We start from the raw sequence: 22,859 nt of genomic DNA on the forward strand, positions 1-22,859 counted from the left end.
ATAATGTTTGCTGTGGGTTTGTCATATATCTTTTATTATGTTGAGGTATGTCCCTTCTATTCCCACTTTCTGGAGGGTTTTTATCATAAATGGATGTTGAATTTTGTCGAAGGCTTTCTCTGCATCTATTGAGATAATCATATGATTTTTATTTTTCAGTTTGTTAATGTGGTGTATTACGTTGACTGATTTGCGGATATTGAAGAATCCTTGCATTCCTGGGATAAAGCCTACTTGGTCATGATGTATAATCTTCTTAATATGCTGTTGGTTTCTGATTGCTAGAATTTTGTTAAGGATTTTTGCATCTATGTTCATCAGTGATATTGGCCTGTAGTTTTCTTTTTTTGTGGGGTCTTTACCAGGTTTTGGGATTAGGGTGATGGTGGCCTCATAGAATGAGTTTGGAAGTTTCCCTTCCTCAGCAATTTTCTGGAAGAGTTTGAGTAGAATAGGTGTTAGCTCTTCTCTAAATTTTTGGTAGAATTCGGCTGTGAAGCCGTCTGGACCTGGGCTTTTGTTTGCTGGGAGATTTTTGATTACAGTTTCAATTTCCTTGCTTGTGACGGGTCTGTTCAGATTTTCTATTTCTTCCTGGTTCAGATTTGGAAAGTTGTATTTTTCTAGGAATTTGTCCATTTCTTCTAGGTTATTCATTTTATTGCCATATAATTCCTGATAGTATTCTCTAATAGTCGTTTGTATTTCTGTGTTGTCAGTTGTGATCTCTCCATTTTCATTTCTAATTTTATTGATTTGGTTCTTCTCCCTTTGTTTCTTGATAAGTCTGGTTAGTGGTTTGTCAATTTTATTTACCTTCTCAAAGAACCAGCTTTTGGCTTTGTTGATTTTTGCTATAATCTCTTTTGTTTCTTTTGCATTTATCTCTGCCCTAATTTTTACAATTTCTTTCCTTCTACTGACCCTGGGGTTCTTCATTTCTTCATTTTCTAGTTGCTTTAGATGTAGAGTTAGGTTATTTAGTTGACTCTTTTCTTGTTTCTTGAGGTGTGCCTGTATTGCTATGAACTTCCCCCTTAGCACTGCTTTTACAGTGTCCCAGAGGTTTTGGGTTGTTGTGTTTTCATTTTCATTCATTTCTATGCATATTTTGATTTCTCTTTTGATTTCTTCTATGATTTGTTCATTGTTCAGCAGCGTGTTGTTCAGCCTCCATATGTTGGCATGTTTAATAGTTTTTCTCCCATAATTGAGATCTAATTTTACTGCATTGTGGTCAGAAAAGATGCATGGAATGATTTCAACTTTTTTGAATTTACCAAGGCTAGATTTATGGCCCAGGATGTGATCTATCCTGGAAAAGGTTCCATGTGCACTTGAGAAAAAGGTGAAATTCATTGTTTTGGGGTGAAATGTCCTATAGATATCAATTAGGTCTAACTGGTCTATTGTATCATTTAAAGATTGTGTTTCCTTGTTAATTTTCTGTTTAGTTGATCTATCCATAGATGTAAGTGGGGTATTAAAATCTCCCACTATTATTGCATTATTGTTAATTTCCCCTTTCATACTTGTTAGTAATTGTCTTACATATTGCGATGCTCCTATGTTGGGTGCATAAATATTTATAATTGTTATATCTTCATCTTGGATTGATCCTTTGATCATTATGTAGTTTCCTTCTTTGTCTCTTTTCACAGCCTTTGTTTTAAAGTCTATTTTATCTGATATGAGTATTGCTACTCCTGCTTTCTTTTGGTCTCTATTTGCATGGAATATCTTTTTCCAGCCCTTCACTTTCAGTCTGTATGTGTCCCTCGTTTTGAGGTGGGTCTCTTGGAGACAACATATATGGGGGCCTTGTTTTTGTATCCATTCGGCCAGCCTTTGTCTTTTGGTTGGGGCATTCAACCCATTTACGTTTAAGGTAATTATTGATAAGTACGATCCCGTAGCCATTTTCTTTATTGCTTTGGGTTCGAGTTTATACACCCTTTCTGTGTTTCCTGTCTAGAAAAGATCCTTTAGCATTTGTTGGATAGCTGGTTTGGTAATGCTGAATTCTCTCAGCTTTTGCTTGTCTGTAAAGCTTTTGATTTCTCCTTCATATTTGAATGAGATCCTTGCTGGGTACAGTATTCTGGGCTGTAGGTTATTTTCTTTCATCACTTTAAGTATGTCTTGCCATTCCCTCCTGGCCTGAAGAGTTTCTGTTGAAAGATCAGTTGTTATCCTTATGGGAATCCCCTTGTGTGTTATTTGCTGTTTTTCCCTTGCTGCTTTTAATATTTGTTCTTTGTGTTTGATTTTGTTAATTTGATTAATATGTGTCTTGGAGTATTTCGCCTTGGGTTTATCCTGTTGGGGGCTCTCTGGGTTTCTTGGACTTGGGTGATTATTTCTTTCCCTATTTTAGGGAAGTTTTCAACTATTATCTCCTCAAGTATTCTCTCATGGTCTTTCTTTTTGTCTTCTTCTTCTGGGATTCCTATGATTCGAATGTTGGAGCGTTTAACATTGTCCCAGAGGTCTCTAATATTTTCCTCATTTCTTTTAATTTGTTTTTCTTTTTTCCTCTCTGTTTCATTTATTTCTACAATTCTATCTTCTAGCTCACTTATCCTGTCTTCTGCCTCTGTTATTCTACTGTTTGTTCCCTCCAGAGTGTTTCTGATCTCATCTATTGTATTATTCTTTGTATATTGACTCTTTTTTATTTCCTCTAAGTCCTTATTAAACCTTTCTTCCATCTTCTCAATCCTTTTCTCCAGGTTATTTATCTGTAACTCCATTTTGCTTTCAAGATTTTGAATCATTTTCACCACCAAAATTCGAAATTCTTTTTCATGTAGATTCCCTATATCTTCCTCTTTTGTTTGTGTTGGTGGGCATTTATCTTGTTCCTTCACTTGCTGGGTATTTCTCTGCTTCTTCATCTTGCTTATAATGCTTTGCTTGGGGTGGCCTTTCCCTCTTCTGGCCGTTTGTGGAGTTCTCTTTATTATGTAGTTTCCTTGCTGTGTGTGGGGTTGGACAGGTGACTTGTCAAGGTTCCCTGGTTATGGAAGCCTGTGTTGGTGTTCTGGTGGGTGGAGCTGGATTTGTTCTCTCTGGAGTGCACTGAAGTGTCCAGTAATGAGTTATGAGATGTCAGTGGGTTTGGAGTGACTTTGGGCAGCCTGTATATTGAAGCTCAGGGCTAGTTTCCTGTGTTACTGGAGAATTTGCGTGGTATGTCTTGCTCTGGAACTTGTTGACCCTTGGGTTTAGCGTAGGTATGGAGACGTTTGATGAGCTCCTATCGATTAATGTTCCCTGGAGTCAGGACTTCTCTGGTGTTCTCAGGATTAGGGCTTAAGCCTCTTGCCTCTGGTTTTTGGTCTTATTCTTGGAGTAGTCTCTAGATGTCTCTATCTGTCATTTCCAATGTGGTTCCCTCTGTTTTAGCTTCTGTCTGCTGGTCTCTTCAGTGTCTAATTTCCGCCCTGATACTAGGGGGTGGGTGGACACTTTTTAAGGCTCAGTTGTTCAGTCCTGTTCTCCTTTCGAAGACAATGGGCTGCTTTTCTGGGTGCCTGACGTCCTCTGCCAGCATTCAGAAGTTGTTTTGTGGACTTTACTCGCGTTCAAAAGTTCTTTTGATGAATTTGTGGAGGAGAGAGTGGTCTCGCCGTCCTATTCCTCCGCCATCTTGTTCCTCAACCGGTGATAGCTTTATTCCTCCACATTATGACTCTCTTCTGTTTCCAGTTTTATCCTTATACCTGTTTCCAGTTAATTTATAATTATTACAGAATCAAACTCATGTTCATTGAGTTGGTGATGCCATCCAGGCATCTCATTCTTTGTTGTCCTCTTCTCCTCCTGCCTTCAATCTTTCCAGGCATCAGGATTTTCCAGTGATCTGATCTCCTTTAGAATGGACTGTTTGGATCTCCTTGCAGACCAAGGGACTCTCAGGAGTCTTCTCCAACACCACAGTTCAAAAGCATTAATTCTTTGGCGATCAGCAAGACAGTAGGAGGGTCAAAATCCTGTTTAGAATCAAGCCCCATACCTGCAAGAGATACTCAGAGGGTTCAAATAAAACCTTGTGTGCACTAAGACCCAGAAACCCCACAGAGACTGAACCAGACCTGCCTTTGAGTGTCTCCTGCAGAGGTATGGGTCAGCAGTGGCCTGCCACAGGGGCAAAAGCTATGGGTGCAGCAGACCTGGGTCACACAGTATGTGGCATAAGCCCTCTTGGAGGAGGTTGCCATTAATCCCACTATAAAGCCTCCAAGCATAAAACCCACAAACTGCAGAAGTATTATACAAAATAATTTTTCGCACTGTTAAGAACGTTCTATGACCCACAACAGATTTCCCTACCTGGGGATCTGACAAAGGGACTGAGAACCCCCAAGGAATTTGACTTTGGAGGCCAGTGGGATTTGATTATAGAACTTACACAGTACTGGGCAAACAGGCTCTTGGTGGGCATAGACAAAACCTTGTGTGCACTAGGACCCAGGAGAAAGGAACAGTGAACCCACAAGGGACTTACCCAGACTTGTCTGTGAGTGTCCAGAAATACCATATGGTCTAGCAATTCCACTCCTAGGTATTTACCTGAAGGAAAAAAAATAACAAAAAACTATTAATAATTTTATGTCAGAGAGTGTTTTACCTACGTTCTCCCCTAGGAGATTTATAGTTTCTGGTCTTACATTTAGATCTTTAATCCATTTTGAGTTTATTTTTGTATATGGTGTTAAGAAGTGTCCTAGTTTCATTCTTTTACAAGTGGCTGACCAGTTTTCCCAGTACCACTTGTTAAAGAGACTGTCTTTTCTGCATTTTATATTCTTGCCTCCTTTGTCAAAGATAAGGTGTCCATAGGTGCATGGATTTATCTCTGGGCTTTCTATTTTGTTCCATTGATCTGTAGTTCTGTCTTTATGCCAATACCATACTGTCTTGATGACTGTGGCTTTGTAGTAGAGCCTGAAGTCTGGCAGGTTGATTCCCCCAGTTCCATTTTTCTTCCTCAAGACTGCTTTGGATATTCGTGGTTTTTTGTATTTCCATACAAATTGTGAGATTATTTGTTCTAGCTCTGTGAAAAATATCGTTGGTAGAATGATAGGGATTGCATTGAATGTATAAATTACTTTGGGTAGTATACTCATTTTGACAATATTTATTCTTCCAATCCACGAACACGGAATATTTCTCCATCTATTAGTGTCCTCTTTGATTACTTTCACCATGACCCACATCCCAGAATATTGGAAATAAAAGCAAAAATAAACAAATGGGACCTAATTAAAATTAAAAGCTTCTGCACAGAAAAGGAAACTATAAGCAAGGTGAAAAGACAGATTTCAGAATGGGAGAAAATAATAGCAAATGAAACAACTGACAATTAATCTACAAAATATACAAACAGCACCTGCAGCTCAATTCCAGAAAAATAAATGACCCAATCAAAAAACAGGTCAAAGAACTAAACAGACATTTCTCTAAAGAAGACATACAGATGGCTAAAAAACACATGAAAAAATTATCAACATCCCTCTTAATCAGAGAAATGCAAATCAAAGCCACAATGAGATACCATTTCACAACAGTCAGAATGGCTGCTATCCAAAAGTCTACATGCAATAAGTGCTGGAGAGGGTGTGGAGAGAAGGGAAACCTCTTACACTGTTGGTGGGAATGCAAACTAGTACAGCCACTATGGAGAACAGTATGGAGATTCCTTTAAAAACTGGAAATAGAACTCCCATATGATCCGGCAATCACACTCCTGGGCATACACACCGAGGAAACCAGAATTGAGAGACACATGTACTCCAATGTTCATCGCAGCACTGTTTATAATAGCGAGGACATGGAAGCAACCTAGATGTCCACCTGCAGATGAATGAATAAGAAAGCTTTGGTACATATACACAATGGAGTATTCAGTTCAGTTCAGTTCAGTTCAGTCGCTCAGTCATGTGCGACTCTCTGCGACCCCATGAATAACAGCACCCCAGGCCTCCCTGTCCATCACCAACTCCCGGAGTTCACTCAAACTCATGTCCACAGAGTCGGTGATGCCATCCAGCCATCTCATTCTCGGTCGTCCCCTTCTCCTCCCGCCCCCAACCTTTCCCAGCATCAGAGTCTTTTCCAGTGAGTCAAGTCATCGCATGAGGTGGCCAAAGTATTGGAGCTTCAGCTTTACCATCAGTCCTTCCAGTGAACACCGAGGATTGATCTCCTTTAGAATGGACTGGTTGGATCTCCTTGCAGTCCAAGGGACTCTCAAGAGTCTTCTCCAACACCACAGTTCAAAAGCATCGATTCTTCGGTGATCAGCTTTCTTCACAGTCAAACTCTCACATCCATACATGACCACGGGAAAAACCATAGCCTTGACTAGATGGGCCTTTGTTGGCAAAGTAATGTCTCTGCTTTTTAATATACTATCAAGTTTGTTCATAACTTTCCTTCCAAGGAGTAAGCATCTTTTAATTTCATGGCTGCAATCAGCATCTGCAGTGATTTTGGAGCCCAAAAAAATAAAGTCTGACACTGTTTCCACTGTTTTTCCATCTATTTCCCATGAAGTGATGGGGCCAGATGCCATGGTTTTTGTTTTCTGAATGTTGAGCTTCAAGCCAACCTTTTCACTCTCCTCTTTCACTTTCATCAAGAGGCTTCTTAGTTCCTCTTCCCTTTCTGCCATAAGTGTAGTGTTATCTGCATAGCTGAGGTTATTGATATTTCTCCCAGCAATCTTGATTCCAGCTTGTGCTTCTTCCAGCCCAGCGTTCCTCATGATGTATTCTGCATATAAGTTAAATAAGCAAGGTGACAATATACAGCCTTGACGTACACCTTTTCCTATTTGGAACCAGTCTGTTGTTCCTTGTACATTTCTGACTGTTGCTTCTTGACCTGCATACAGGTTTCTCAAGAGGCAGGTCAGGTGGTCTGGTATTCACATCTCTTTCAGAATTTTCTACAGTTTATTGTGATCCACACAGTCAAAGGTTTTGGCATAGTCAGTGAATCAGAAATAGATGTTTTTCTGGAACTCTCTTGCTTTCTCCATGATCCAGCGGATGTTGGCAATTTGATCTCTGGTGCCTCTGCCTTTTCTAAAACCAACTTGAACATCTGGGAGTTCACAGTTCACATATTGCTGAAGCCTGGCTTGGAGAATTTTGAGCATGACTTTACTAGCATGTGAGATGAGTGCAATTGTGCAGTAGTTTGACAATTCTTTGGCATTGCCTTTCTTTGGGATTGGAATGAAGACTGACCTCTTCCAGTCCTGTGGCCACTGCTGAGTTCTCCAAATTTGTTGGCATATTGAGTGCAGCACTTTCACAGCATCATCTTTCAAGATTTAAAATAGCTGAACTGGAATTCCATCACCTTCACTAGCTTTGTTCGTAGTGATGCTTCCTAAGGCACACTTGACTTCACATTCCAAGATGTCTGGCTCTAGGTCAGTGATCACGTTATCGTGAGTATCTTGGTCGTGAAGATCTTTTTTGTACAGTTCTGTGTGTTCTTGCCACCTCTTCTTAATAGTATTACTCAGTCATTAAAAAGAATGCATTTGAATCAGTTCTAATGAAGTTGATGAAACTGGAGCCTATTATACAGAGTGAAATAAGCCAGAAAGAAAAACACCAATACAGTATACTAACTCATATGTATGGAATATAGAAAGATGGTGATGATAACCCTGTATATGAGACAGCAAAAGAGACACAGGTGTATAGAACAGTCTTTTGGACTCTGTGGGAGAGGGCGAGGGTAACATGATTTGGGAGAATGGCATTGAAACATGTATATTATCATATGTGAAACAAATCACCAGTCCAAGTTCGACGCATGATAAAGGATGCTTGGGGCTGTTGCACGGGGATGACCCAGAGGGAGGATAAGGGGAGGAGGGAAGTGGGAATGGGGTTCAGGAAGGAGAGCTCATGCACACCCGGGGAGGATTCATGTCAATGTATGGAAAAATCAACCAATATAATATTGTAAAATAATTAGCCTCCAATAAAAAATAATAATAATTTTAAAATGTACATGCACCTCAATCTTTATAGCAGTATTGTTTCTAACAGCCAAGATATGAAAACAGCACATGTCAGGTAACTGGATAAAAAGGCTATGGTACATGCATCTGTTCATGTGTGTTAAGTTGTTTCAGTCATGTCTTTGTGGCTGTATCGATTGTAGCCCACAGGCTTCTCTATCCACGGGGCTCTCCAGGCAAGAATACTGGAGTAGGTTCCTATGCCCTCCTACAGGGAATCTTCTTGATTCAGTGATCGAACCTGTGCCTCATATGTCTCCTGTATTGGCAGGTGAGTTCTTTACCACTAGCACCACCTGGGAAGCCATGTGTGTGTGTGTGTGTGTGTACACACACGCATATATGACCCAGCAATAAAAAGAATGATATTTTTTTCCAGTTGCCACAGCATGAATGGAACTGAAGGTTACTGTAGTTAGTGAAATGAATCAGACAAAGACAAATACTGTACGTTATCTCTTATATGTGAAATCTTAAAAATAATACAAACTACTTCATAAGAGCAGAAACTTCCAGACATAGAGAAGAAACTTGTGGTTCCCAAAGGATAGAAGTATAGATGAGGGACAAGATAGAGGTAGGAGATTAAGAGGTAAAAACTACTATGGATACTAGAAATAAGAAGAGGGTGTCATATCAAAATGGTGAAGTGGAAGAGTATGAAATGTACCTCCTTCCCATGAACACATCAAAATTACATCTACATGTGGAACAGTTATTATGGGGGAAAAGATGAAAATGGCAAAACTCCTATACAACCAAAGCTGCAAGAAAGATTTCCAAGTAACTAGGTAGGAAGGAAAAAGGACATAGGATTGGGATTTCTGCTCTTGGAAAGGATCTGAAAGGAAGAGAAATTATGCAAAGGCATATCGTTGGAGAGTGACCAGGTGGAGCCAAAGACTACATGGCCCAGACCTGGGGTTCTATGCAAAGGATACAAACCCCTTAGCTGCTAGAATAATTGCTTGAACAGATATAAGTGATGGAGAAGGCTAAATTCCACTTCCATAATATGAGGGTGCTGACTTGACAATTAAAAGGGTGGAGACAACTTTGTACTAGTGACTGCCACCTCACCTCACTCTCCAATATAAGAGGAATGAATACCTCAGGCCTGATTATTATACACTGCAGCTTGGCATGGGGCCTGTGCTACACAGGCCCTGGAAAAACATTTGGCCTAGTTACACATAGACAGTCCAAAGACCTGATGTGTGATCAAATGGATCAGTGGTGACCATTGTTGGCACTTATTCAAGTGGTACCTCAAGAATCACTAATGACCTCCACAACTTGTTCACAGCTCCCATTTGAAAAAAAGTTCTGGACCCACCCACCCACAAGCCACAGGTTGATGATGGGTCTAAGGAAGACAGATCCTGGGAAAAGATGTGATCTAGGGACAGAGGGATGGCTGGATTCCTGGGATGTGGTTCAGGTGGGGTGACAGCAGCCAGTGTCGGCACTGACTCCATCAGTACCACAGAAGCAGCCCAGATCTCCGACAGCACTGTAGCCACTTCAATTACTTGCACCACAATGTCCTGAATCCCAGTCCCAGCCTAGCAAATGCTGCAATCTTACAGACACCATGCCACAAGTTTGCACTAGATCAGAGATGACCAGAACAGGAGGAGTGATACAACTTTGAACTACATCTTGGTGTGGAGATACAAACACTTATACAGGCAATGCATCAGATCTCTGTGAGTGCATAAGCCACGCTTACATCAGCACTCTACTCTTTGAGGCAGAAAATGCACTCAGAAGAGAGAGAGTCAGTTCAAGCATGACCCTCAATGTTTCTGCTACAGTAAGTAGGGAGCAGAACCCAACCCTGAGAGGGTGCAAACATCTATGGAGTAAAGAGGAAGTCCTGCCTCACACTCTGCACAGACTTTGCATCCTTCAACACCAGCTACACTCACTGTCAAGGTGATAGTGGCCAACATATCCTGAGGAAAGACATAGCTGGGGTCCACATCAAAACCAGTTTTGCCACAAAGATACTGGATACATGCAGTCGACATAAGAACACTCCCAGATAAACGCACACCTTCAAAACTACAGTAGACATACTTTTCACCTAAATTCAAGAAAAAAAAAGTGGAGTAAAATACAAAGGCAGAGGAATGAATCCTGAGTAAAAGAGTAAGAGAAAAAACCTGAGACTAAATTATGAAACAGATGTTGTCAGTCTATGAGACATTGAGTTCCAAAAAGAGGTAATAAAAGTGTTAACTGAATTAGGAAGATTACCAATATAAACTCAGATCATTGTAACAAGACATTCTTAACTATGAGGATGACCGAATCAAAAATAGATAATTCAATTTCTGAGATAAAAGGTGATCTAGAAACATTGAATAGCTGATTAAAAGACACAAAAGAACGAGTAAATGATCAGAAAGAGAAAAATTAAAATCATACAATCAAAACAGCAGACAGAAAAACAAATGGAACAAACAAAAAAACACCTGAAAGCAAGATACAAGATCTATGGGCTCATGTAAAATGTTCCAGAAGAAGAGAGAGAGAAGTGAATTAAAGATACATTTGACAAAATCATGGCTGAAACCTTCCCAAACCAAAGTCCTGAGGAAATAGATATCCAGGAATAAGGAGCACAGAGGGTCCCAAGCAAAATTAACCCAAACAGACCCACAGCAAGACATATTATACTTAAAATGGCAAAAATTGAAGGCAAAGAGTATACTCCAAATGCAGCAAGAGAAATGCAAAGAGTCATATTCAAGGGGGTCTCTATAATTCTATCAGCTGATTTCTCTACAGAAACTTAATAGGACAGAAGGTCATGGCATGATATATTCAAAGTCCTGAAAGGGAAAAACCTGAACACAGGATATTCTACCGAACAAAATTATAATTTAGAAAAAAAAAAAAAGAGAGATAAACACTTTCTCAGACAAGCAGAAATTAAAATAATTCATCAATAATAAACCTTCCCTAAAGGAAATGTTGAAGGGTCTTCTTTAAGTTGAAAATAAACTAGAATGTATAGAAAGGGAAAATCCCAATAGGAAAGTCAAATATATAGTAAGGCTTGAAGTTCACACTAAAAAGTTAGTAAATAGATTAAAAACAACAACAAAAATTATAGAAGAGATTCTTTCTACAGGAAACAGTACAAGCATAAGCATGAAGGTATAAAACTAGCACATGAAAAACACAAAATGTAGTGGATAGGAGTAAAAAATAAGGAGGTCATTGAGAACATGATTGATGTTGATTATTAGTTTAAAACAATTAGACATAGCTACAGATAAACATACATAAACTCCATAGTAACTACAAATCAAAACCCTACAACAGATAAACAGAAACAAGAGAGGAAGAGTCACAAGCATTCCATTCAAGAAAATTATGAAACCATATAGGAAGAGACTAAAAGAATAGAAAAGAAATGCAAAAATAAATCAGAAAGCAAGTACCAAAATGGAAATAAGTTCATACCTATCAGTAATCATTTTTTCTTACTAGAAGTAAAATCAATTTTATTTTGTTTATTTTTTTTTGGTTTGATTCATTTTTTTATTACTTTACATTATTGTATTTGTTTTGCCATACATTGACATGAATCTTATGAACTAAATGCTACGTCGAAAGATGTATGTACATGCTAAATTCCTTCAGTCGTGTCTGACTCTTTACAACCCTATGTTCTGCACCCTGCCAGGTTCCATAGTCCAGGGGATTCTTCAGGCAAGAATGCTGGAGTGGATATAGAGTGGCTAGTTGGATAAGGAAGCAAGATCCAATAATATGCCTACAAGAGATTTATTTCAGAGTGAAAAACACACAGACTGAAAGTGAGGGGAAGGAAAATGATATATGATGCAAATGAAAATAAGAAAGTGAGATAGCAACATTCATATCAGATAAAATAGACTTTAAAGCAAATGATATAAAGAAAGACAAAGAAAGATTATATAATGTTGAAAAGATCAATAAGAAAAAAAGGATATTACACTTGTTAACATACACAAATCCAATACAGGAGCACCTAAATGCATAAATCATATGCTAACAAACATAAAGAGAGGAATTTACAATAAGACAATAATAGTAAGAGGTTTTAGTACCCCACTGACATCCGTGGACATATTATCCAGGTAGAAAATTGGCAAGACAACAGAAATCCTATATGACATATTAGAGCAGATGGACTTAATTGATATTAAGTCAAGACACAGCATCCATAAAAAGAATACACACTCTTCTCAAGTGCACATGGAACTTTCTCCAGAAAAGAGAGCATAATATGTCACAAAACAAACCTCTACAAACTCATGAGCATAGAAGTTACATCAAGCATAAGTTCTGACTACAACAAAATGAAATTAGAACACTTTATTTTCTTGGGCTCAAAAATCACTGTAGATGGTGACTGCAGTCGTCAAATTAAAAGATGCTTGCTCCTTGGAAGAAAAACTATGAAAAACCTAGATATCATATTAAAAAGCAGAGATATCACTTTGCCCATAAAGTCTGTATAGTCAAATCTATGTTTTTTTTCAGTAGTCATGTATAAATGTGAGAATTGGACAATAAAGAAGGCTGAGCACTGAAGAATTTATATTTTCGAATTGTGGTGCTGGAGAAGACTCTTGAGACTCCCTTGGATAGAAAGGAGATCAAACCAGTCAATTCTAAAAGAAATCAACCCTGAATATTCATTGGAAGGACTGATGCTGAAGCTGAAGTTTCAATGCTTTGGCCATATGATGTGAAGAGCCAACTCACTGGAAAAGACTTTGATGCCAGGAAATATTGAGAGCAGAAGGAGAATGGGACGACAGAGGATGAGATCTTTTGATGGCATCACTGACTCAATGGACATGAGTTGGAGCAAACTTCAGGAGATAGGACATAAGTTGGAGCAAACTTCAGGACAGAGAAGATTGGTGTGCTGCAATCCATGGTGTCACACAGATTCAGACACAACTGAATGACTGAACAACAGCAACAGAAATAAATCTGGGAAAGAACAAACATGTGGACACTAAAAATAGGCCACTACAAAACCAGTGTATAACAATGAAATCAAAGAAGAAATCAGAAAACACCTGAAGATGAACTAAATGAAAATATGTTATAAAATCTATGGGATGCAGCAAAAGCAGTTCTTAGAGGGATGTTCATAGTGCACAGGTCTTGCTCAAGAAATAAGTAACATCCAAGTAACATCCTTAACCTACTATGTTTAAAATTAGAAAAAGATGAAAAAACAAAGCAGTAAAGCCAGCAGAAGGAAATGCAGAAAAATCAGAGAAAAGATAAATAAAATAGAAACCAAAATAAAGCAATAGAAATATCAAGGAAGATAAAAGCTTTTAATCTTTTAATTTATTTTTTAACTGGAGGAAGTTTGCTTTAAAATACCATGCAGGGGGAATTAACCTGCCGGACTTCAGGCTCTATTACAAAGCCACAGTCATCAAGATAGTATGGTACTGGCATAAAGACAGAAATATAGATCAATGGAACAAAATAGAAAGCCCAGAGATAAACCCACGCTCCTATGGACACCTTATCTTCGACAAAGGAGGCAAGAATATAAAATGGAGAAAAGACAGTCTCTTTAACAAGTGGTGCTGGGAAAACTGGTCAGCCACTTGTAAAAGAATGAAACTAGAACTCTTCCTAACACCATACACCAAAATAAACTCAAAATGGATTAGAGAGCTAAATGTAAGACCAGAAACTATAAAACTCCTAGAGGAGAACGTAGGCAAAACACTCTCCGACATAAATCACAGCAGGATCCTCCAAGACCCACCTCCCAGAATATTGGAAATAAAAGCAAAAATAAACAAATGGGACCTAATTAAAACCAAAAGCTTCTGCACAGCAAAGGAAACTCTAAGCAAGGTGAGAAGACAACCTTCAGAATGGGAGACAATAATAGCAAATGAAGCAACTGATAAAGGATTAATCTCCAAATTATACAAGCAGCTCCTGCAGCTTAATTCCAGAAAACTAAGTGACCCAATCAAAAAATGGGCCAAAGAACTAAACAGACATTTCTCCAAAGAAGACATAAAGATGGCTAATAAACACATGAAAAAATGCTCAACATCCCTCATCATCAGAGAAATGCAAATCAAAACCACAATGAGATACCATTTCACACCAGTCAGAATGGCTGCTATCCAAAAGTCTACATGCAATAAGTGCTGGAGAGGGTGTGGAGAGAAGGGAACCCTCTTACACTGTTGGTGGGAATGCAAACTAGTACAGCCACTATGGAGAACAGTGTGGAGATTCCTCAGAAAACTGGAAATAGAACTGCCATATGATCCAGCAATCGCACTCCTGGGCATACACACCGAGGAAACCAGAATTGAAAGAGACACATGTACTCCAATGTTCATTGCAGCACTGTTTATAATAGCCAGGACATGGAAGCAACCTAGATGTCCATCTTCAGATGAATGGATAAGAAAGCTTTGGTACATATACACAATGGAGTATTTCTCAGCCATCAAAAAGAATGCATTTGAATCAGTTTTAATGAGGTGGATGAAATTGGAGCCAATTATACAGAGTGAAGTAAGCCAGAAAGAAGAACATCAATACCATATATTAACGCATATATATGGAATTTAGAAAAATGGTAACCTGAACCCTGTATAAGAGACTGCAAAAGAGACATAGGCATTTAGAACAGTCTTTGGGACTCTGTGGGAGAGGGTGAAGGTGGAATGATTGGAGAGAATGGAATTGTAGCATGTATATTATCATAAGTGACCAGTCCAGGTTCGACGCATAAATTTTCCTCTGTTCATTTCTTTGCATTTGTGCTTTTTTAATAAAATTCTTTTTTAGAAATAAAAAAAAAAAGAAATAATAAATCAGATAAGTAAGTAAAAAAAATAAAATAAAATAAAATACCATGCTTGTTTCTATGAATAACATGAATCAGCCATAATTATACATATATACCCTCCCTTGTAGGCCTCCATCCCCTTCACATATTTCTTCCCACTAGATCATCACATAGCAGCAGACTGGCCTCCCTGTATTATACAGAAACTTCCCACCATCTTTCTATTTTACACATGATACTGTACATATGTCAGTGTTATTTTATCTTTTGGATCCAACCTCCCCTTCCCTTACTGGGTCCACAATCTGTTTTCTCATTCTGAATCGCTAATCCTCCCCTGAAAATAGGTTCATCACTATCATTTTTCTAGATTCCAAATATATGTCTTACCATAAGGAAAGTTATGACTAACCTAGATAGCATATTATAAAGCAGAGACATTACTTTGCCAACAAAGGTCCATCTAGTCAAGGCTATGGTTTTTCCAGTGGTCATGTATGGATGTGAGAGTTGGACTGTGAAGAAAGCTGAGCACTGAAGAATCAATGCTTTTGAACTGTGGTGTTGGAGAAGACTCTTGAGAGTCCCTTGGACTGCAAGGAGATCCAACCAGTCCGTTCTAAAGGAGATCAGTCCAGGGTGTTCATTGGAAGGACTGATGTTAAAGCTGAAACTCCAATACTTTGGCCACCTCATGCAAAGAGTTGACTCATTGGAAAAGACTCTGATGCTGGGAGGGATTGGGGGCAGGAGGAGAAGGGGACAACAGAGAATGAGATGGCTGGATGGCATCATCGACTATAAGCACATGAGTTTGAGTAAACTCTTGGAGTTGGTGATGGACAGGGAGGCCTGGCGTGCTGTGATTCGTGGGGACACAAAGAGTCGGACAGGACTGAGCGATTGAACTGAACTAAACTGATACAATATTTATTTTTCTCTTTCTGACTTACTACACTCTGAATAACAGGCTCTAGTTCCATCCACCTCCCTGCAATTGACTTAAATCCATTCCTTTTTATGTATGAGTAATCTCACACGCTAGTAAAGTCATGCTCAAAATTCTCCAAGCCAGGCTTCAGCAATATGTAAACCGTGAACTCCCAGATGTTCAAGCAGGTTTTAGAAAAGGCAGAGGCACAAGAGATCAAATTGCCAACATCCGCTGGATCATGGAGAAAGCAAGAGAGTTTCAGAACAACATCTATTTCTGCTTCGTTGACTATGCCAAAGCCTTTAACTGTGTTGATCACAATAAACTGTGGAAAATTCTGAAAGAGATGGGAATCCCAGACCACCTGACCTGCCTCTTGAGAAACCTGTATGCAGGTCAGGAAGCAACAGTCAGAACTGGACATGGAACAACAAACTGGTTCCAAATAGGAAAAGGTGTACGTCAAGGTTGTATATTGTCACCTTGCTTATTTAACTTATATGCAGAGTACATCATGAGGAACGCTGGGCTGGAAGAAGCACAAGCTGGAATCAAGATTGCTGGGAGAAATATCAATGACCTCAGATATGCAGATGACACTACCCTTATGGCAGAAAGTGAAAAGGAACTCAAAAGCCTCTTGATGAAAGTGAAAGAGGAGAGTGAAAAGGTTGGCTTGAAGCTCAACATTCAGAAAACAAAGATCATGGCATCTGGTCCCATCACTTCATGGGAAATAGATGGAAAAACAGTGGAAACAGTGTCAGACTTTATTTTTTTGGGCTCCAGAATCACTGCAGATGCTGATTGCAGCCATGAAATTTAAAGACGCTTGCTCCTTGGAAGGAAAGTTATGACCAACCTTGATAGTATATTAAAAAGCAGAGACATTACTTTGCCAACCAAGGTCCGTCTAGTCAAGGCAATGGTTTTTCCCGTGGTCATGTATGGATGTGAGTTTGACTGTGAAGAAAGCTGATCACCGAAGAATCGATGCTTTTGAACTGTGGTGTTGGAGAAGACTCTTGAGAGTCCCTTATACTGCAAGGAGATCCATCCAGTCCATTCTAAAGGAGATCAATCCTGGATGTTCATTGGAGGGACTGATGCTAAAGCTGAAACTCCAATACTTTGGCCACCTCATGCGACGAGTTGACTCACTGGAAAAGACTCTGATGCTGGGAAAGGTTGGGGGCGGGAGGAGAAGGGGACGACGGAGAATGAGATGGCTGGATGGCATCACCGACTCTGTGGACATGAGTTTGAGTGTACTCCGGGAGTTGGTGATGGACAGGGAGGCCTGGCGTTCTGTGGTTCATGGGGTCGCGGAGAGTCGGACACGACTGAGTGACTGAACTGAACTGATTATACTACATTCATTGATTAATTCTAATGATTTTTTTAGTGGCATCTTTCAGTCTTTCTATGTAGATTTACTTGTCATCCTCAAATAGTGAGAGTTTTACTTCTTCTTTTCCAAGATGTGTTCCATTTATTTCTTTTTCTTCTCCGATTGCCATGGCTAGGACTTTCAAAACTATATTAAATAATAGTGATGAGAGTGGGCACACTTGTCTTTTCCCTGATCTCAGCGGAAATGCTCAGTGGAGTTTTAAATTATTGAGAATATTTTCAGTGGGTTTGTTATATATGGCCTTTATTATATTCCTTCTATACCTACTTTCCAAAATTTTATTATGAATGCGGTTGAATTTAGTTGAAAGCTTTCTCTGCATCTATTGTAATGATCATATAGGTTTTTTTTAATTGTTATTTTTATTTTTATTGGAGGCTAATTATTTTACAGTATTATATTGGTTGGTTTTGCCATACATTGAAATGAATCCACCCCGGGTGTACATGAGTTCACCCTCCCGAACCCCCTACCACCTCACTCCTCCCCTTATCCTCCCTCTGGGTCATCCCTGCATACCAGCCCCGAGCATCCTGTAACATGCATCGACCCTGAACTGGCGACTCGTTTCACATATGATAATATACATATTTCAATGCCATTCTCCCAAACCATCCCACCCTCACCCTCTCCCACAGAGTCCCAAAGACTGTTCTATCCATCCGTGTCTCTTTTGCTGTCTCATATACAGGGTTATCATTTGCATCTTTCTAAATTCCATATATATGCGTTAGTGTAGTGTATTGGTGTTTTTCTTTCTGGCTTACTTCACTCTGTATAATAGGCTACAGTTTCATCCACCTCTTTAGAACTGATTCAAATGCATTCTTTTTAATGGCTGAGTAATACTCCATTATGTATATGTACCAAAGCTTTCTTATCCATTCGTCTGCAGATGGACATCTAGGTTGCTTCCAATGTCCTGGCTATTATAAACAGTGCTGCGATGAACATTGGAGTACAGGTGTCTCTTTCAATTCTGGTTTCCTCTGTGTGTATGCCCGGGAGTGCAATTGCTGGATCATATGGCAGTTCTATTTCCAGTTTTTTGAGGAGTCTCCACACTGTTCTCCATAGTGGCTTAACTAGTTTGCATTCCCACCAATAGTGTAAGAGGGTTCCTTTCTCTCCACACCATCTCCAGCATTTATTGCATGTAGACTTTTGGATAGCAGCCATTCTGATTGGTGTGAAATGGTATCTCATTGTGGTTTTGATTTGCATTTCTCTGATTAAGAGGGATGTTGAGCATTTTTTCATGTGTTTGTTAGCCATCTTTATGTCTTCTTTGGAGAAATGTCTGTTTAGATCTTTGGCCCACTTTTTGATTGTGTCATTTATTTTTCTGGAATTGAGCTGCAGGAGCTGCTTGTATATTTTGGAGATTAATCCTTTATCAGTTGCTTCATTTGCTATTATATTCTCCCATTCTGCAGGCTGTCTTCTCACCTTGCTTAGAGTTTCCTTTGCTGTGCAGAAGCTTTTGATTTTAATTCAGTTCAGTTCAGTTCAGTTCAGTCGCTCAGTCGTGTCCGACTCTCCGCGACCCCATGAATCACAGCACGCCAGGCCTCCCTGTCCATCACCAACTCCCGGAGTACACTCAAACTCATGTCCACAGAGTCGGTGATGCCATCCAGCCATCTCATTCTCCGTCGTCCCCTTCTCCTCCCGCCCCCAACCTTTCCCAGCATCAGAGTCTTTTCCAGTGAGTCAACTCGTCTCATGAGGTGGCCAAAGTATTGGAGTTTCAGCTTTAGCATCAGTCCCTCCAATGAACATCCAGGATTGATCTCCTTTAGAATGGACTGGTTGGATCTCCTTGCAGTATAAGGGACTCTCAAGAGTCTTCTCCAACACCACAGTTCAAAAGCATCAATTCTTCGGCGATCAGCTTTCTTCACAGTCCAACTCTCACATCCATACATGACCACGGGAAAAACCATTGCCTTGACTAGACGGACCTTGGTCGGCAAAGTAATGTCTCTGCTTTTTAATATACTATCAAGGTTGGTCATCACTTTCCTTCCAAGGAGCAAGCGTCTTTTAATTTCATGGCTGCAATCAGCATCTGCAGTGATTTTGGAGCCCAAAAAAACAAAGTCTGACACTGTTTCCACTGTTTTTCCAACTATTTCCCATGAAGTGATGGGACCAGATGCCATGATCTTTGTTTTCTGAATGTTGAGCTTCAAGCCAACCTTTTCACTCTCCTCTTTCACTTTCATCAAGAGGCTTTTGAGTTCCTCTTCACTTTCTGCCATAAGGGTAGTGTCATCTGCATATCTGAGGTTATTGATATTTCTCCCAGCAATCTTGATTCCAGCTTGTGCTTCTTCCAGCCCAGCGTTCCTCATGATGTACTCTGCATATAAGTTAAATAAGCAAGGTGACAATATACAACCTTGACGCACTCCTTTTCCTATTTGGAACCAGTCTGTTGTTCCATGACCGGTTCTAACTGTTGCTTCCTGACCTGCATACAGGTTTCTCAAGAGGCAGGTCAGGTGGTCTGGGATTCCCATCTCTTTCAGAATGTTCCACAGTTTATTGTGATCCACACAGTCAAAGGCTTTGGCATAGTCAATGAAGCAGAAATAGATGTTTTTCTGAAACTCTCTTGCTTTCTCCATGATCCAGCGGATGTTGGCAATTTGATCTCTGGTGCCTCTGCCTTTTCTAAAACCTGCTTGAACATCTGGGAGTTCACGGTTTACATACTGCTGAAGCCTGGCTTGGAGAATTTTGAGCATGTCTTTACTAGCGTGTGAGATGAGTGCAATTGTGTGGTAGTTTGAGCATTCTTTGGCATTGCCTTTCTTTGGGATTGGAATGAAGACTGACCTCTTCCAGTCCTGTGGCCACTGCTGAGTTTTCCAAATCTGCTGGCATATTGAGTGCAGCACTTTCACAGCATCATCTTTCAAGACTTGAAATAGCTCAACTGGAATTCCATCACCACCACTAGCTTTGTTAGTAGTGATGCTTTCTAAGGCCCACTTGACTTCACATTCCAAGATGTCTGGCTCTAGGTCAGTGATCACGTTATCGTGAGTATCTTGGTCGTGAAGATCTTTTTTGTACAGTTCTTCTGTGTATTCCTGCCACCTCTTCTTAATATCTTCTGCTTCTGTTAGGTCCATACCATAGGTCCCATTTTTTAATTTTTTCTTTTATTTCCAATATTCTGGGAGGTGGGTCTTGGAGGATCCTGCTGTGATTTATGTCGGAGAGTGTTTTGCCTATGTTCTCCTCTAGGAGTTTTATAGTTTCTGGTCTTATATTTAGCTCTCTAATCCATTTTGAGTTTATTTTGGTGTATGGTGTTAGGAAGAGTTCTAGTTTCATTCTTTTACAAGTGGCTGATCAGTTTTCCCAGCACCACTTGTTAAAGAGACTGTCTTTTCTCCATTTTATATTCTTGCCTCCTTTGTCAAAGATAAGGTGTCCATAGGTGCGTGGATTAATCTCTGGGCTTTCTATTTTGTTCCATTGATCTATATTTGTCTTTATGCCAGTACCATAGTGTCTTGATGACTGTGGCTTTGTAGTAGAGCCTGAAGTCCAGCAGGTTACTTCCCCCAGTTCCATTCTTCTTCCTCAAGATTGCTTTGGCTATTCGAGGTTTTTTGTATTTCCATACAAATTGTGAGATTATTTGTTCTAGTTCTGTGAAAAATATCTTTGGTAGCTTGATAGGGATTGCATTGAATGTATAAATTACTTTGGGTAGTATACTCATTTTTACAATATTTATTCTTCCAATCCACGAACACGGTATATTTCCCCATCTATTAATATCCTCTTTGATCACTTTGACTAGTGTTTTATAGTTCTCTATGAACAAGTATTTTGTTTCCTTAGGTAGATATATTTCTAAGTATTTAATTCTTTTCATTGCAACAGTGAATGGAATAGTTTCCTTAATTTCTCTTTCTATTTTCTCATTATTAGTGTATAGGAATGCAAGGGATTTCGGTGTGTTGATTTTATATCCTGCAACTTTACTGTATTCATTGATTAACTCTAGTAGTTTTCTGGTAAAGTCTTTAGGATTTTCTGTGTATAGGATCATGTCATAAGCGAACAGTGAAAGGTTTACTTGTTCTTTTCCAATTTGTGTTCCTTTTACGTCTTTTTCTGCTCTGATTGCTGTAGCCAAAACTTCCAGAACTATGTTGAATAGTAGTGGTGAGAGTGGGCATCCTTGTCTTGTTCCTGACTTTAGGGGAAATGCTTTCAGTTTTTCACCATTGAGGATCATGTTTGCTGTGGGTTTGTCATATGTAGCTTTTATTATGTTGAGATATGTCCCTTCTATTCCCACTTTCTGGAGGGTTTTTATCATAAATGGATGTTGAATTTTGTCGAAGTCTTTCTCTGCATCTATTGAAATAATCATATGATTTTTATTTTTCAGTTTGTTAATGTGGTGTATTATGTTGATTAATTTGCAGATATTGCAGAATCCTTGCATTCCTGGGATTAAGCCCACATAGTCATGATGTATGATCTTCTTAATGTGTTGTTGAATTCTGATTGCTAGAATTTTGTTAAGGATTTTTGCATGTATGTTCATCAGTAATATTGGCCTGTAGTATTCTTTTTTTGTGGGATCTTTACAAGGTTGTGGGATTAGGGCGATGGTGGCATCATAGAATGAGTTTGGAAGTTTCCCTTCCTCAGCAATTTTCTGGAAGAGTTTGAGTAGAATAGGTGTTAGCTCTTCTCTACATTTTTGGTAGAATTCAGCTGTGACGCCGTCTGGACCTGGGCTTTTGTTTGCTGGAAGATTTCTGATTACAGCCTCTAGTTCCATACTTGTGACGGGTCTGTTCAGATTTTCTCTTTCTTCCTGGTTCAGTTTTGGAAAGTTGTACTTTTCTAGGAATTTGTCCATTTCTTCCAGGTTATTCATTTTATTGCCATATAATTGTTGATAGTATTCTCTAATAATCTGTTGTATTTCTGCGTTGTCAGTTGTGATCTCTCCATTTTCATTTCTAATTTTATTGATTTGATTCTTCTCCCTTTGTTTCTTGATGAGTCTGGCTAGTGGTTTGTCAATATTATTTACCTTCTCAAAGAACCAGCTTTTGGCTTTTTGATTTTTGCTATGGTCTCTTTTGTTTCTTTTGCATTTATCTCTGCCCTAATTTTTACGATTTTTTCCCATTAACCCTGGGTTTCTTCATTTCTTCCTTTTCTAGTTTCTTTAGATGTAGAGTTAGGTTATTTAGTTGACTTTTTTCTTCTTTCTTGAGATGTGCCTGTATTACTCTGAACTTCCCCCTTAGCACTGCTTTTACAGTGTCCCAGAGGTTTTGGGTTGTTGTGTTTTCATTTTCATTGATTTCTATGCATATTTTTATTTTTCTTTTGATTTCTTCTATGATTTGTTCATTACTCAGCAGCGTGTTGTTCAGTCTCCATATGTTGGCATTTTTAATGGTTTTTCTCTTATAATTGAGATCTAATCTTACTGCATTGTGGTCAGAAAAGATGCTTGGAATGACTTCAATTTTTCTGAATTTACCAAGCCTAGATTTATGGCCTAGGATGTGATCTATCCTGGAAAAGGTTCCTTGTGCACTTGAGAAAAAGG

The 22,859-nt window shown here is 39.2% G+C and overlaps 1 pseudogene; it reads right to left on the minus strand.

Annotated features, from left to right (window-relative positions):
• Positions 1-22,859, minus strand: part of LOC129563868 (nuclear receptor coactivator 4-like) — an 86,043-nt pseudogene that overhangs the window by 48,158 nt on the left and 15,026 nt on the right.

The sequence above is a fragment of the Moschus berezovskii genome, chromosome X (assembly GCF_049115385.1).
Source record: "Moschus berezovskii isolate FMDL1 chromosome X, NW_MosBer_1.0, whole genome shotgun sequence".
NCBI classification, from domain to species: domain Eukaryota; kingdom Metazoa; phylum Chordata; class Mammalia; order Artiodactyla; family Moschidae; genus Moschus; species Moschus berezovskii.